This window comes from Anas acuta, chromosome 11 (assembly GCF_963932015.1).
Source record: "Anas acuta chromosome 11, bAnaAcu1.1, whole genome shotgun sequence".
Taxonomy (NCBI): Eukaryota; Metazoa; Chordata; class Aves; order Anseriformes; family Anatidae; genus Anas; species Anas acuta.
Genome location: NC_088989.1, coordinates 16,202,425 through 16,213,763, shown reverse-complemented (window position 1 = coordinate 16,213,763; position 11,339 = coordinate 16,202,425). Strand labels below are relative to the sequence as shown.

General features: G+C 34.4%; 1 protein-coding gene across 3 annotated transcripts in view; it reads left to right on the top strand.

Annotated features, from left to right (window-relative positions):
* Nucleotides 1-11,339, top strand: part of CENPP (centromere protein P) — a 138,501-nt gene that overhangs the window by 81,001 nt on the left and 46,161 nt on the right. The gene's annotated exons all lie outside the window — the stretch shown is intronic.

The following is an 11,339-nucleotide window of genomic DNA, read 5'->3' as shown; positions in this document are numbered from 1 at the left end:
TGAATTATTCATTCATTTTGTACCATTTATCATATCAATATGGTAGAAACAATTATTGCTTCCATTGACATACTGTTCTTGTAATAAACCTGTTTAGTACTTCAAAATACAGGTTTCATATTTTCATTATGAATGTGATTGCATGCTAAAACAAAATACCCCAAAGTCACCTTTTTAGGTCACTTGACTACCAAATTCTGACCTTTAGATGCTGGCTGTTAATAGCAGTACTAAAAATTAAAATAGGCCAGTGGTTTTCAATCTAATTTATGAGCCAGTTCTTTTAAACATTTGCAGCATATTTCCAATTTACAAAAACTAACTACTCTTGCAGAATTCCTCTCCAGGATCCCTGTTTCCAATATACTTTAATTTTTGGACCCGATGGCACTACATGAGCCAACACAGCAGGAGAATTGTAGAGTTCTGAATGAAAGCTGGAGTGTGCAAATGAGTGACTTGATGCTAGGTACTAGGTTCAATTCTCCTCTCACTTTTTTTGGGTAAGACTACAGTGTACTTCTGTGGAATGTGTAGTGGCTAGTCAAAGGATGTAGCTGCAGCTTTTTGAGGGAATGCTTTCTTGGATTTGTTACATAGCAATTGATTGGAGATGCTGTTATTGTTCCTGCTGTTGCATGAACAGTGAGATTTGGTTTTTAAATAGCCTGACAAAAAAATATGTCTGTCATAGTCACTTAATCCATGGTGTTGGGGTTTTATTTTGAGAGAGTCTTTTATTTTGAGAGAGGCAAGCAACTGTATGTATATTCTCCTGTATATTGTATGTTTAAATAAGTAAAAGTTTATTGGGGGTTAATCTTTGGATCTTTTCAGTGATTTTTATTTCCAGCAGTGAAAGAATTGGTAGAGTATTAGTTCTATCTAGCCTTGAAATGCCTGACTTACATTTACAAATAGTGGAGAATAATTTCTGAGTCAAAGGACAGAAATATATCCAAGAAACCATGGTTCCGAATACTGCCTTTCACCATGGTGAAATATGCAAATGAAAAAAGTTTGGATGGTGTTTTATATTTAACTTTGTCACAGCATTGAAATAAAATGCTATCTTGATTTTCTTCATCAAAAGTAACTATGTTTCTAGTACTTGATATGTTTGAGCAGTCAAGCATATGCTGCCATATGTGGGTTATGCTTACATTGCAGTCTTTTTTTAAGCAGATCTTGTATATATTTGTTATTGTAAGGCAAAACAAATACTTTTTCATTGACTAGCACTGTTTATAAATGTGGTTTACATAAAGTGATGAATCTAACATCAACTGCAAAAATCTGTCTTGGAGACTGCCCATCACATTTTAATAAGATGACATATTCCTTTCATGCTCACAAGCAGCCCATGTGGAGCACAGTCCCACAGTTTGGGTTTAGCTGTGTTTTGGCTGCAGTTGAACTACACCATTCAAACTAGCTGAGTTCAGAAAAACTGTACTCTTCTGCTTCTGTGGTTCATCCTGACTCTTCAGTATTTATATGTAAATATATTAAATAATCATATTTATTTATTAGCATCTATGAATTAACTGTCACTTGTTAATTGGCGTGTACTTTTTCACATATTTTTGGCAGCTGATTTAGAAACTGCAACAAAGTGCTCTGTTTCATTTTACAGTCTGGCCTTTATTAGCAACATGTCAATCCTGAGAGTCAAGTCATAGCTTGCGGTGTTAGAGGAGCTATAAAGTCCGGTGTGTACGTACATGCTCCCACATGATTGTTAGACTTATCAGATGCTGCTGACATGCACTGATAATAAGATTTCTTCTTATATTTGTAGTGTTTTATGCATGCAGTAACGTGGCAGACATGACTGACCGGAGAGGCAGAGTAGTAACCTGAAGAGACAGGTTTTATTTTTCATCTTTGCAGTTGGTTTGCCTTGCCTTAGGAGAGTAAGTTAGCTTTGTTCTACCTTAGGCTATAGATTAATACAAATTTCTTGATGTGGGAATGCTAGTTTAAGAAATCCCCGGCCAGCTTCTCCCCATCTTGATGCTGATCTCCTTGATCCTGTACAAAGTTTGTGCATTTAACTGGATCAGCAGTCTGCTCAGCCTGAAAAATAACCTGCTTGATGGATGAAGGTCTTGAAATAGTTTTGGTTTCAGTACATGTCAATTGTTAGTCTTGCTCTTGGTTCTACTTACAAGTTTGGATAGTGTTAGATGACATTTTTATGGAATACGGATACTTATCTTTCTTACAGGCTTTGGAAACACCAGACATTCTTTCATGGAAAATCAAACAGTAGTTAAAATGAAAAGTTCTGCAATCAGTGCCAAACTACTGAATCACTCAGATAATAAGGAGAATTTTTTGTTTCTGAACACAAACTTGACTGAGCACAACATTTCCTCATAGAATATCAAGTATTTACTGTTAAAATTTAACAACTTAATAAAACCTGGTCACCTGCAAAGAAAGGATATGCTGATTTTTTCCATTTTTCCTGTTGTTTTAACAACATGAATAATATAGAAGTGTAAATGATAGTTTTCTTATATGCAACCTTTTGACAGATTCATATTGTTTAGAACCTGAAAACAGCATTTAAAGCAATATCTGTCATCAACTTCCATTGAATTAGTAATTGTGGTAGTTGTAAGAAAAACGAAATATGTCCATCTAGTCTTTTGTATTACAGAAGGGGGAAAAAAAAGAAAAAAATGTATTCAGAGTATGCCAGACTGCAAAGATAATTTAATTTGGTGTCATGCTTTCTTCTAGCATTGCTTATCAGCAAAAGTAATGTGTATTACTGTAGAAATTCAAGGATCCAATAGAAGATGACTTTCACTCAGTTTACGATAGAAACTATTAAAAATGAAAGCAGTAAATATGACATCGATCGCATAGTAACTGTCAACAGTTTGCACTTTTAGGTCTAATGAAGAACATGGTCTGCAAAATTGGTTGCATGCACTTTGAGCATATACTGTTTTGTAGCTGGAAAAAGTAACAGTATTTCTAGGAAGATTTCCAAACTCTGTTTGCAAGTTTTGAAACAAGCAGTTTGTTATTGTGGAATAGTTGAAGTGAAAGCTTTCAGAAACATTACTAATAGAAAAAAGACTATTAGCTCACTAAAGGAGTGCATGCCCTACCATATTACTTAATCTAGCCTGTGTTCTCAGATGCATGTTTTGCTCCTGGGAATTCTGTAGGAGTGTCTCGTTTGTTTGCCATTGGCACAGTAGCAGTATCCGTCCTTCTAGGTTGGGTCTAACACTAAAGAGGCTGGGACACCTCTGAAAGAGTGTGCTTCATTTTTAGTTAACCACAGCTCTTATAGTTTTAACACTATTTTATCATGTAATTATGGAATCATGAAATCATGGGTACTATGTAATATGTAGGGTTTTTTTCCAAGTTGGCATTTAAAAAAAAAAAAAGAAAAAAAAAAAGAATTAAAGTTACTTTAACTACTCATATATTGTTGATTTTTAGCATGTGTTTTTTTCCTGTTTCTCCTGTGGGGGAAACCACAAGTAAAGGTAAGAAGAAAAGGTACAAATACAGAAACTAAATGTGTAAATGAAGAAAACCTTGCAATATATGATGTACTGTAACAGATCTAATAACTAGATCTATATTTTCTATGAAAATGAGATAACATGATAATTAAATAACTAGATCTAATATTTTCTATGAAAATATTTTTAGGTTTTGCAGCTTTTCATACTAGTTGCACTTACATATTTAAAAAAAATAAAGCTTGCATGTATTAAGTAACAGGCACATTCTTGCCAGTATTCCCCGTGTGGGTATGTGATACAAAAAAGATGAGTTCTTCTCTAGCCTTTCCTAAAAGTGGCTACTTTGACTTAAAAAAAACATCAAAGGCCTTGCCAAAGTCTGTGGCTGTTGGAACCTGTGTTGGCTCAGTCTTGCTTGCCACTACACATGGAGAGCTGTGGTATGGTAGGTGTTACAGCAGAGTTACCAAGAAAATCAAAGAAAACCTAAGAGAAAAAAAACTTGTCAATTAAGCTAAAATACCATATAGAAACTAGCAGAGAAGTTGGAGAGTTGGAGTTGTTGGACAGATATCTTGATGTTCTATTTTTCAAGTTATTTGGTTGAAAATACAGGAATGCATTAGTTAAGATGTTTGGTTGCCTGGATGGTTTTGCACTGCTTTTTATTGTAGATAGAAATTCACTAATGATAGAAGTTACTTTTACCACTCAGTGGAAATGCTTATGTAAATTGAAAGAAAAACATATATCATAATTCCATATTAACTTGTGGTATGGAAAATGAGATCTTTTCTTTGTAGAACAATTTGTAAAGCGGAGGCTATGATTTTTTTCTTGAACACTTGTATTACACAAAATGGTAATTTCCATTCGGTTTCCTGTCGGCAGTGCTAAATAGCTTTGACTTTGGAAAGTACATTCCTTACCAATGTGTAACATTTGTTTGTTTGTTGGTTTTCAAACAGGCAAACTACATCTTTGGTAATTTGTCTGCATATGATTCAGGCTGCAACTATACTAGTGTTTCTTTGTTTTTGTTACAATTTCTGTATAAGATGTTTTACAACTAAGGTAAAAGATGCATGTATCCTCACTTAAACCACGGGCTGTTCTTTGCTTAGAAGATTTACCTCAAAAATTTACCTCAGCTAAAACACAGTTAATTGATATTTCTTTCACTTGTGGCATTACCAAATAGCCTTCAAAATAAGGACACCATGTATGTAACACAGGTCTGTTTGAATCCATGCATCACCAAAAAACAAAGAATGATTGTTTTGTGTTTTCCAATGCGAAAGAAAGAAAGAAAGAAAGAAAGAAAGAAAGAAAGAAAGAAAGAAAGAAAGAAAGAAAGAAAGAAAGAAAGAAAGAAAGAGGTAACAAATGAAACGAGTGGGTGACAGTCTCAAAATTAAAGGAAATATGGAATGAAACATGTACAGTACAGCTGTGGAAATATGCAAGCAAGCGTAGTAGGGTTTTAATGATTTATGTAGACTATAATTGGTCTAATTGAAAGAGGAAAAGTCTTGCTTCCTGAGTTTCTCTGTTATAAGAGCCAAACTTTCCTGATAAAAATGGAAGAAGAGTTCTCCCTGGTAGTGAATCAACTTTTACTGAAGTTCAGAACCATCTTCCATTAGAAGAAAGCAAGCCATATATATATATATGTATATATATATATGTATATGTATATGTATGTATGTATTTTTAAACAAAGAATATTAATTCTAAAAAGGTTATGAACCATGAAATATTCAGAAGGGCCTTCTCTGACTATGAAGGAACGAAAAGCATGAGAGTGGAGGATAAGATGTAATGGAATAGCCAACTTTCAGGAGTTTGGAGAAATCGCTGTGGAAAAAAAAATGAAGTCAATTTTAATCCTTTTTCCTAATTTTAATCCTTTAAACATATAATTGCATAATTCACTTAGAAGATTCTTGTCTTGTTTGATAGTGTTGTTGAGTATCTAGTATTTCCACAGCTGTGTTCAGTATTATTCCTTTGAGAAAAATATCTGTCTTGTGGAAAAAAATAGGTCAGCTTTTATATATTTTCCCTAGGAATGGCTATCATTATGAAAAGTTCCCACAGAGAAAGATGGATTTATTTTACAAATACTGCATGCAAAGGATACATTTTTTTCTGTGTAAATATTCATAATACTACATTCTTGAAATTAAAATTATTTTTTTTCTGAATTAACAGAACTGTTTCGGAGTACTTTGTAGAAGATGGTACATTAGCTGGTCTTGATAACTCTGCTTATCAACACTACATATATACAAATAACCTAAATCAGAAGGTACAAATAACAAAAATTTTTATAGTTAGTAACTGTGTGGATATCTGTATCTTCTACGAAGAACTAAACAAAATTGAAATTAAAATTCTGTGAAACCACAGTAATCATTTACTCAGTGGCACTAAGAAATTCCTTACATAACAGCCTATTAAAGAAGACATTGTGTAGTAAATGTTTTTGAAGATGAACATTTTAAAAGAAGTAAGCATTAATGCTTTTGTTTACTTTAATTCATAAATCCGTGGAAAAAAAAATCCATGTAATGAATGGAATGGCTTGGGAAGACTGGAAGAATTTGCTTTGGGGAATTCACTCAACTCTTCAGTGTTTGTTCACTTGTGGATAGTATAGAGAAAGTGTAGCCGTTATAGGTGGCAGACTCATTGGACTGGATCTGAAGCACATGGCAAGAATGTCATTGCCTTTTAGTATTCATGGGAAACAAGAATAGCTAATCCTGTTTACGTCCCAGACACCAGGCAGATTTTTGAGCCCAGTACAATAGTCATTGGACCTTAAGAAAAACAAGCACTGTTCAGGCATTTCCACCCAAAGCCTTGCTCCTTAATATATCCAGCATAGTTTTGTGTACTTTTACCCTTCTGTAGAAATGAAATTGAAATTTATAAGAGGAAGCTGCAATCTGGGGAGGAAAGAATATTTTTCATTTTTCTTGAGATTAATATGGTGCTCTGCTTGGTAGTGCTGCACATCAGCATTTCCCCAGACTGAAAAAAAAATTCAATTTCTGAATATACAGCTTTGAAATTAATGCCCTAAATAAACCTCATTACCCATAAAACTAAAACTCCCAGCTGATAAAACTGATAGCTGATAGAACTCCCAGTGTGAAAATAAGTAAAAATGACATTTTTCTAGTCACAAAGACAGAGCTTAAGGGCTATAGCCGTCTGTAGTGACACATATGGATATCAAAGACAGACCTGTATGGGATATAGGTCCAATTTCGCTTCTAGGTTTAGCATGTGACTGGTGTAAAGTGATTCATATAAGCTGTGTGAACTTGAATATAACCAGCACACAGCTCCTGGACAGTGATGGTAGTGAAGTTGTCACCAGCTCTGTAGCCCACTTCCCTGTTCAAATGAGATTCCCCTTCATTTGTATCATGCAGTATCCTGGGAAAGTTAATTCAGTCCTGAGAATTTTTAATATAGTCCTGTATTTTATTATAGTCCTGTAGTATTGCAAGAAACTTCACTGCAGTGCCCAGATTGTGTATTGGGAAATTTTATAATCTGTGTTCACAGCAACAATTAGACAGGGCTATGTATAAAGTACATAAGAGCATAAGAACAGCTGTACTGGATTAAATCAGAGCTCATCTAGTCCAGTCTCTTGTCTTTGACAATAACCAAATATAGTTCCGTGGAGAAAGGGTTCTGGAGTTTATTACGTTCCTTTGCTTTTAGTTTCCCTGAAGCAAATGAAAGCTGCAATTTTTAAGACAGCTGTTTTGTTTAGTTTTGAGATTCGCCCCGAGATAATTTGATTTTTTTATGCTGTTCCCTTAAGACTGATTATTTTTTGTGTGAAAAATTTGACACCATAATGTCTGTTGGCTTAGTTTTGCTTTACTAGCTGGAGTATTTCAGTATCATAAAGCGGATCATAATTTACCCTGAATTGTTTTACAATATGATCCAAAGTGTTTCATGCAGTACTTGACTATGTAAGTTCTTTCAGATAATGCAAAATGCTATATAATGTTTTCCCAAAGGTAATTTAGTCAAGTGGTATCTGTTACGACTTTTTCATCCTGCAACATCTGTAATGAAAGAAGTTTTTGAAATGTTATGTTCAATATTCTCTATTCACTTCTTTAAGTGAAAAGAAGAAGAAAAAGAAAAACAAAACAAAACAGCACTAAATATTTATGGGTTTATCCCAACAGGGGGCAGGGTGTCAGTTAGCAAGGAACATGACATATGTAATGATACTTCGTAGTTTGTACATTGGTATCATCAGAAGAATGTATTTCCATTGAATGACCCTAGCAGTTGGAGCAAAATCGTTGAAATTACTCTTGATAACATTTAGGTGTAGCGGCTTAATGCCTGAATCAGTATAAAACTTTTAAGTATTGTGTTAATTTATTAGGAGTATATATTTTAGGGAAGAAAAAGCACGTTGGTGAGACGATCACTTCTTTGTGTGAAAGGGAGATCTGTTTAATACATCTTAGGAGTTTTGTAATTGACGTCTTCCCTACTTTCAGATGGAAAATGAGTTCCAACATTTTTCCACAATATTTTGGGCCTCGCAACTGTACAGAAGTTGTTGACATCATTAAACCAGAGCTCTTATTTCATGTCTGCTGTTTTTTCCCCCATTTAAAGTATTTTTCAGATGCCAAAAGAAATAAAATTAAAGCCTTTTCCCTTGAAATAGAGAATTTGGGATTCAATGGTAACTATCTATAATAGAAGGGTAATGTTACTAAATAAAGAACACCAGCAGGGCACTCTCTTTTGTTCATTAGGAAACAGATATGTTTGTCTTTTGAACGAGTCAAGCATATTATTATGAACTAGTCTTTTTGGATTGCCATTTATGCTTCTATTTCTTTTCAAGAAGACAGTAAGACTATTGTGAAGGGTTTCCTCCAAATGAGGTTAGGGTGCACAGTTGACTGCCGTTTCTGGTCCACTGAATCTTTGTGTCTCCTGCATGGATAAAAAGCTTTAAAAGTAGGTGTCTAATTTAAACACATGCGTTCTTTCCAAAGAACTTCACCTCTGTGGTTAGGACGTTCCACAAGATGGTCGTAGTGTTGTTCTGACCCTCCTCTAAGCACTGATGCGGCCTGAATTTTGGTCTTCCATAATCTTGATAAATATTTTTAGCAATAAATAGTTGTATAAAAGTTATAATGTATGTTGATACTGCATGCTCATTTTGCTTTTCTACACTTAGACAGAAAGAGTGACTCTTTGCATGTTGTTTCAGGCTGTAAATCCAAGCAGGCAATTCCTTGCAGTGACACTGTTAAGTGCCACCACCTCCAAACAAGTAGAGGTTTTCATGGGTTACTTTAAGGAGCTTCCAACTTCCAGAACACCAGATATTGTCTAGCTCTGTAAATTTACAGTCTATAGACTTGCTTGTTGAAAATTGCTTTGTATCGATGCCATCATGATAATTGTGTAAAATTATTTTGAAAGCATCTTCTCATATTTCTAATATTCTGCTGGCTGTAATCTTGTATTCTCTGAAAAGTACGTGTGTTAAAACATAGTATTTCACATAGTATTTCAAATTAGAAAATATTTTTCATGAGAGTTTCAACTAGTTAATATTTGTGTTACTGTAAAACAGAAATGACCAACTGTTTATTTTGTTGCCATGATATAGTTTTTTAAAAAAGGTTGCCCCTTGAGAAATATTAAAAGTTTATTTCTTTTTGTAAAATAGCAACTAAGTTGTTGGTAGAGAAATGATGAAATCATGTTTTTCAGCTCTGATCTTTTTTTTTTTTTCTTATTGAACACAAAGGTATTTTTGCAGTATGTGAAAGCATGATGCATGTTTCAGAATCAAAATTCAGAAATGGTGTCAGCAACTCTCTATAGCGTTATGTAAAACAGAATTAATTGGGTGAAATTTACTTTGTTGTCTTGGGCCATTAGGAAGCTACTAGTCATGCCTGAAACTTCTTTTTGGGGCAAAGCTGAGTGATTTCTAGCTTTGACAGCAGGGGATCTCTTTATTCTTCATTAAACTGAAACAGAAAATGGAGAACAGTATATACTTACTATGAACTCTACGTTTTGGGGAATGTAAAGGTTCTAACAGCCTCAACACATGGAAGAAATAATAGCAATTTCACTTAGATTCAACTGAATTACTATTAATTACTATTAATTTCTGTATTATTATTATTTCTTGCCTTTTTTCAAAAGGAAGTGCTTATACATTATCTTAGAGGAAACATTGACTCTAATTATTGCTTCAAACTCAGAAAGCTGTCCAAGCTTTCATGGTAACAACCTTATTTGTTGGATACCTTTGCAGTTCTTGTCTTACCAGATGTGTATGTCCCTGTGCACAAAACAACAACTCAGGCAGATTCTCAAAGTTCTCTTATGATTTAACCAGTGGAAAGATCCTACTCAATGTCAATGCCAACTCATTTTCTATTAATAAGGTGGTAATCACAAGATATGTTCTGTTATGGTGAAGCATTAACATCATGTTTGAGCTTATAATGGGACTTGCCTGAAGGATTTAGCAGCCCTTGTCCAAGTTCTTATGTATGATGCACATGTGAACAGTACAAATAATGACTTAGAAATATAACAGAATATAAAGCCCCAAATTTCCTCTTGTGCCTCAAAGCATTGTGGTTTTGGAGTTACTAATGCTGTTGAATCCTAACCATTGCAGTTCTTGGCCTCTTACCGCCTTTATATTACCCTCTCATAGTTTCAACATACACATTACACCTATGTATTCAGATATATGTACCTTACATTTGTCTATAGCTTTGTCTATGGATTACTAACAGTATTTTATTCAGATTTTTGCCCTACTCCAAGCAGTTTGCTCTCTTAAATGGTTTTTAAAAAATGGTTAAATTGTTAATGAGACATCTCTTTGCAGTCTTAGCAATCTGCAGCTTATTCTCTCTTGAGTCTCTCCAGGAATACGAACTGCAGCTACTTCTGCATCTGGAGAACAGGAGATATGAGAGCACTTCTGTGCATCCACCCAAACCTGATTTTGGTTCAATATTGTTACTTGATAAAAGATCATCTTAACAGTTTTCTTCCTCAGCCACATTCTCAGCAAGTATTTGCATGTTTGCATGCACTGAACTCCTGTTGGCAGTCATTATGCCACCTGCCTGGGAGTAATGGGAAGTCTCTCCAAGCAACTCAGCTGAGCTTCTTGTTGATCAGGTGGTGTCAGCTTCTATAAGACTTAACAGATTTTCGAGAGGTTGGTGCCACTGGGGCTCACGCAAATTATTTCAATTCCAGGAGAATATCACAAGAATGTTATTACAGCGTGTGTTTCATAGTATTTCTATAAGAGCCTTCTGAGACAAATAATACTTTAACAGAACTATATTATATTCTTAAATGTCTATTCAAGTATATTAAATTACAATGCAAGCCTGCAAAGATTATTTACTCAAACATATTTTAGAGAATAAACAGTAGCTGTAGGGGTTTTTATTACTACTATTTTCTTGTTTGTTGAGCTGTCTTTGCATATTTTTACCGTTCTGGTGGCCAGAAGGTTCTGACTTTGTTCCCATATTTTTCTTGACCAAGAATGGTCGGGTCACTTCTCTGTCTTACTGTCACAAGCTGTAAAATGGTTATAATTCTGTTTATAAAATTCTTTGAGACTCACTCTTAAAATGTAGAGGGATTTATTTATTTTATTATAAAGCCCATTTCACTTCCAATTTAGTGGCTGATTTTGAAGAGTGAGCAGACTTAAACTGCTTACATTTGGCATATGGAAATGTTATCAAGTTTAATTGTCCGTGTATTTCT